This window comes from Brassica oleracea, chromosome C8, assembly GCF_000695525.1.
Source record: "Brassica oleracea var. oleracea cultivar TO1000 chromosome C8, BOL, whole genome shotgun sequence".
In the NCBI taxonomy this organism is placed as follows: Eukaryota; Viridiplantae; Streptophyta; class Magnoliopsida; order Brassicales; family Brassicaceae; genus Brassica; species Brassica oleracea.
Genome location: NC_027755.1, coordinates 15,515,538 through 15,521,575, shown reverse-complemented (window position 1 = coordinate 15,521,575; position 6,038 = coordinate 15,515,538). Strand labels below are relative to the sequence as shown.

Below are 6,038 nucleotides of genomic sequence, written 5' to 3'. Positions count from 1 at the left end.
TTCCTCATTCTCTTCATCTCCAGGACCTTTGTTCAGTGTCGTCGGAGTAGCTTCTGCAGCCACATTAATCGGCTCCGTCATCTCCGCCGTATTTTACGTCGAGTCCTTTCTCTTCTTCTCCATCGAGACATCCGTCGTCTTCGTCTTCTCCATCGAGACATCCGTCGTCTTTGCCGTCGATTCAACAATCTCCACCGCCTTCGTTTCACTCTCCTCCGTCGTCGTCTTCTCCACATTTTCTCCGGAGCCCGTCTTTGCAAACTTCACTCTCGGAGCCTCTTCCTCCGTTGGATTCTCCTTCCTCTTACACCGTCGCGTTTCAACCACCATCGCAATCGGATAGATTTCACCGGATTCTATCCCGATTCTCACCGAATCAAGCTCGATTTTGGAAACTAGGGTTCTTCTTTTCGTTCGTGAGGAAAGAAAAAGAGGAAAAAGAGGGGAGAAATGAGTTATAAAATTTCGACAAATTGGATCTCGAAATACATTGAGAGGGTTTACTAAAACCGACATATTTGGTTTGGTTTTGAGGGATTGGTTCGGTTGGTTAGTATGGTTACACGGTTAGACGATTCGGTTCAATTGATTTGCCCATACAAACGGGTCGGGTCGGGACGGATGAGTTATACGCTGGTACAACTTGTAAATACTTCAACTATTCTCAGGGTTTTATGCCATTTCCGTATTTTCCGAATTAAAGAAAAATTATTTTTTTTCTGCTTATTAGAGTGTCTAAGAGAGATTGAATTATCACATTTGGGGGCACGAGAGGCCTTGCCCCCTTTTAATCAGATTGGCTTCTCTCTCTCCTTTTAATAAGAAATTCATTTTATTATGATATTATCATTTTGTTATGGCTTGTCTGTTCAAATTTTTTTTACGCTAATATCATATTACCTTGATGTTGTGATTTTCAGGCTGGTGGTTTGACCATGGATCGAAGGGGGATCGTTGAACCGTTCATCAGCACATAACCGAGGTAGAGTCACGGAAACATGTTAAAAATGGTACTACTAATGCTGAAATTTTAGGGTTATTCGAGAGAGACAAACATTTAATGTGTAGGCTTGTGAATGACTAGAAACAGAATTTGTGCATCTTTCAATATGTTTTTTTTGTACTTTTCAAACGAATCAATTTCGTCATTCGTAATGCTTATGTTCACTAGTATTTGTGTACCCTTGAATTGATGGATAGATACCATACATTAATGAGCAGTGTCATAACAATTATACTCACCGACCCTATGGAACGCTCCCACTTGTCAGAAATACGTAATGCTTTTCTAAATTATTGGACTTAAACATGTCGACTGTTTTAAATTTTTTTTTGGTTAAATAGAAGCTGTTTAAATTTTTAAAGGAAATTTTGCATAAGAAACCTTCAAGATGACATTTAATTACAATTTTTAAAACTTCGAAGTTGTTTAATTAGTATATTAAATCATCGAATTCACTTTTGTATTATAAAAATTTTAAATTTGATTTATTTGTTCATCAAGTCAAAAAATGACTTGTTTACCAATAACTACAATGACAATTTATTTTTATTTTATAACTGTTTAATTAATAACAGCAATTAACAATAAATAAAATATAAAAAATAAATCAAAATTCAAAAATCATTTTCTTAGAAAAAAAATCAAAATGTTTTCTTAAAAGTTATATTTTTTAAGAAAATTAATTTTTTTTTAAATAAGATTCTATATAAAAAAATAAAAACTTTAAAATTTTCTGAAAAGTTAAATAATTTTAGATATATCACCATTAACAATAATATTTTTATCATATAGCCAAAAATAATGGCAGTTTCTGACATATTGACAATAATGGTTCATGATAAAGATTTTTGATATATTCAATAATAACGATGAAGGTTGTAAATATATAACCAATAATAATATAATAAAATAAAAACTTCACTTTCTGAAATTTTTAATGAATATTTTTTTATATAAAAAGTTGCACCGTTGATGGCAATTGTTTCGGCATCTCTGCTATATAGAAACTAAAATGACAAGCTTCTGTTTAACCAAAAATGACAAGCTTCTATTTAACCCATCAATCAAAGCATAACGTCAAGCTTTCAATATTTTTGTCCAGCCACCTCCCCCACTTTCAGGTTCCTTTAATGCTCTCTAATCCTCTAAAGCACCTTCATGACTACTGACTCCCCATATTACTCACTCTCTCTATATAAGCTCCATTCACATCTTCACAAAGAAGATAAAACTCATCAGAGATAATTGATGAGAGTGATCTGCTTTTGAGCTCGACGGATAAATTAAGGCAATTTTAAGTCTCGATTTTACTTCTCAATGAAAGCTTTCAATTTTCCGCAATTCCAAACATCTTTATAAAGTACAAAAGATAAACTTTCATTTGATTGAAATGTGTGTTTCTAAATGTCAAAGAGGTTACGAATGTTGAATAGACCCCCCAACTCTATGCCTAACAAAACGCCAAAATCAACCTCTAAGGCCCCTTCTGCTACTTTATTCAGGATCTTCGCTTTAACTACACACTGACTGAATTCAACCACCGACAGGGTACGGTTATGCATGGGTTTATCTCCTTTATATCGTGTAGACATGTACAAAACTGTGCTGAAGCTTATCTTAAGTTGTAACGAATTGTATTTTTCTTTGGATCTAATATAGATAGGTCGAAGCCTGAAGTAAAAGAAGAAGTTTAATACAATCAGTTGTTGCAAACATCAAAGTTTTTTTCTTCGTATATTTTCAAACAAGTAGATGAAGCTGTCCAAAGAGATATGTCACTTTTCATCCTTCTTTGAAAGAAATAAAGAAAATTAACTAAAATTTTGTTTCAACTGTTTTGAAATCTGTTTTTCTCTTTCTCTTTCGACTGATATCATTTTTTGTTTCCTCACTTGATGTTGGGATGCCTATTAAATACAGTTTTTTTAAAAAAATTGAAATGTTTTTGGGTCTGTCTTAGTCAGGAGAAAGAGTCCAAGAAGCTTCCACGAAGTATCTAGAGTCCAGTGAAGTTGTTGATTCTCTCACCGAAAGTATTGTTTATGTTTCCAATAGTCAACATTACCTATTGCGGCAGTTTTTTTTTTCCTATGGAATACTCTCATCTGTTTCTCACAAATAATTCGATTTATAATATTTTTTAATGTAGTTCTGGTTGCTTTGAATGAGAAGAATGACAAGCCTACGTCTACTTTTGAGTAAGTTACTTGACATGTATTTTGTTTCTAACTGTTTTATATTAGTTTCTCTAAAAGACTATCATCATCTTTAGTCCATGTTCTAACGTTTTAGTGAACCAGGTGCCAGATTATATGAACTAAACCTAATATAAATAAGTGAAAGAGTGAGCTTTTAATCATGTCCTCTAGAATTGATAGGAATTTGGGTTAGATTTTTGAATCATAGGCATAGCTTTCCTTGAGAAAATTATATCACAGTTTTTATTTGTTTTCCAAATTCACCAATGCAGATTTGCAATGTTGTTTCTGTTAAATCTTGGATTCCTACTATATGATGCTTACTTTGGTTTTGGTTTATGGCAATCCGCGCTCTTGAGTGTTGTTTTTTATGATCAAAGTTTGGTTTTGCCTCAGAATCATTTAGCAAAAGCTAGGAGGTCCTTCAGTCTCTGACTACGAGAAGCTTCACGCTGAGAAGTCTGAACTTCAAATAAAATACAATGATCTTTTGGTTAAACAGCCGGGCACCTTCACAGAGGTATCATATCATTAAACAGTCTATATAGTAGGACATGATTCCATTCTGATGTAGCTCCTTAGTACTGGTTTTACCATAGTTTTTCACCATCCATAAGCAGTCCATATATCTCGAGTATCTAACTTTATCCACAGCTCAGTTTGGTCATGTACGAGCTCATAGGGTTTAATTAGTTTGGCATATTCTATTTGTGGTCATTGTTACAATTAGACACAGTGAAGAGCCTGCATTCACGAAACTCTTCAGTAGATGATGTAAACAGAGACGCCATTGAAGACAAACACACTGGCACCTGTGGCTGATTTTGTATCTGTACATGTAGTTCTCATTGCAATAGCTTTTTTTGTTTTAAATCTCCAGTGTACTTTTAGTTTCATATATGCACGTAATGCAGGAAAATAAATATAATAACAGAAGCTGATCAAGCACACATAGATGGTAAAGATTGCTATTTTAAGTTTCATTACTGACATCATTGATTACATCATCATATCTGATATGAGTAGGCCTGAGACGGGTCGGATATCCGGACAATTTTAAGGTATCCGGATCCAGATCCTTATCCGGCGGATCCATAATTTTGCTATCCTTATCCGGATCCGGGGTTCTCGGATATCCGGGTGTCGGATATCCTTCTAAAAATTGTAATATCCGGCGGATATCCGGATCCGGATTTGGATCCTTAAAATAAATAAAAATTAATATTAATATATAAAAAATATTAAAAATAATTTAAAAATAAAAAAATATATAATGTTTTTAATTATTTCTATGTATAATATTACAAAATTTACATAAAATTTATATATACTATTATAAAAATAAAAATATATTAAATTAATTAATTTTTATATATAGATATTACTATTTTTGAAATAGTTATTAATAAAACCTACGGATCCGGATATCCGGACTAAAAAAATTAAGGTATCCGGATCCGGATCCGGCTTTGACGGATCCAACATTTTACTATCCGGATCCGGATTCGGCCCCTCCGGATATCCGGATTTTCGGATCGGATCCGGATCGAATCTCGGATCGAATCCGGATCTCGGATAAAAGTCCCAGGCTTAGATACGAGACTACCATAATCTTTAATCGAGTTTTAGTGAACCAGATGACAGCTTTTATGTACTTACAGTAAGTCCTGGCCATTAGGGTATTCGATTCGGTTTCGGGTAGGAACCATTCGGTTCCGGGTATATCGGATAAATCATTCTTGTATCCAATAGGTACTTATGAAATTTCGGTACGGTTTTGGTTCGGTTTTGGTTCGGTTGGGTACCCGTTTAATATATAAACAAAAAAAATATATACAAAATATATTAGTTAACATGTTAATCTAAGTAGTCTAATGGTTACATATATGCATATTCGTCGATCCAACTAGAGTTCGAGTCATTAAAGTGTTATTTTCATAAGTATTTACTGTATTCTAATATAGAAATACCGAATATATGTATAATATTAGAGAGTGCATAAAAGATAATGCGGTCTCGTGGTAACAATGTTCTCATTCTTTCCGTCCAACATGGGTTCGAATGGGGTTGATGACATTTTACCTTATATAAAAAAATTAAAATTTATTTTTTCGGATATTCGGGTACCCGTTCGGTTCACGGTTCGGTTTCGGTTATTCGGATATAGAAATATATGAATCATTCGGGTATTTTAGGGTTTCGGTCCGGTTTCGGTTTCGGGTATAAAAGTACCATAAGATTTTTCTCCAGCCAGTAGCTACCATCATTTCTACGTCCAACTTTATCCCCTATATATTAAAAGAGAAACATTACAACATTTTAGGTAGCCATGTATTATCACCACAATGAGTCTTAGAATTATTAAAGAATTATGTTGTTCTATCTAAATATATAATAAGCTTTTTATGAAACTAACCATAAATTTATTATTAATGTTTTACATTCTTTCCTTAAATAAAAATTACGGAATTGCCTAATAAGGCTAAAGTATATATGAAAATTAATGATTTTGAATAATAAATATTTGATAAAAATTAGTGTATTCTCTATCATATTTGTTCAATTTTAAATTAATAAAATAAATTAAAGAACTACATTAACCATATAATAAAAATTTAGATTTTTCTGTATATATTATATTTTGATTTTTTAAAAACGACTATAAATTACTAAAACTGTTAAAAGTCTCACATTCAATTTTTTGTGATCCATGGTTTAAGTTTTTTTTTAGTTATGATAAAATACAAATGATTACAAAATCATATAAGTAAGAAGTCTCATTTAATAAATATCAAGTGTAAAAGATATATATATATATATATATATATATATATATA

At 32.5% G+C, this 6,038-nt stretch overlaps 1 long non-coding RNA gene across 1 annotated transcript; it reads left to right on the top strand.

The window, feature by feature from the left end:
- The first annotated feature begins 2,876 nt into the window (after positions 1-2,876).
- LOC106311162 lies at positions 2,877-4,109 on the top strand. The gene is made up of 3 exons (XR_001263934.1): positions 2,877-3,036; positions 3,153-3,201; positions 3,598-4,109. It is a non-coding gene; the product is annotated as an uncharacterized LOC106311162 (long non-coding RNA).
- The last annotated feature ends 1,929 nt before the right edge of the window (positions 4,110-6,038 follow it).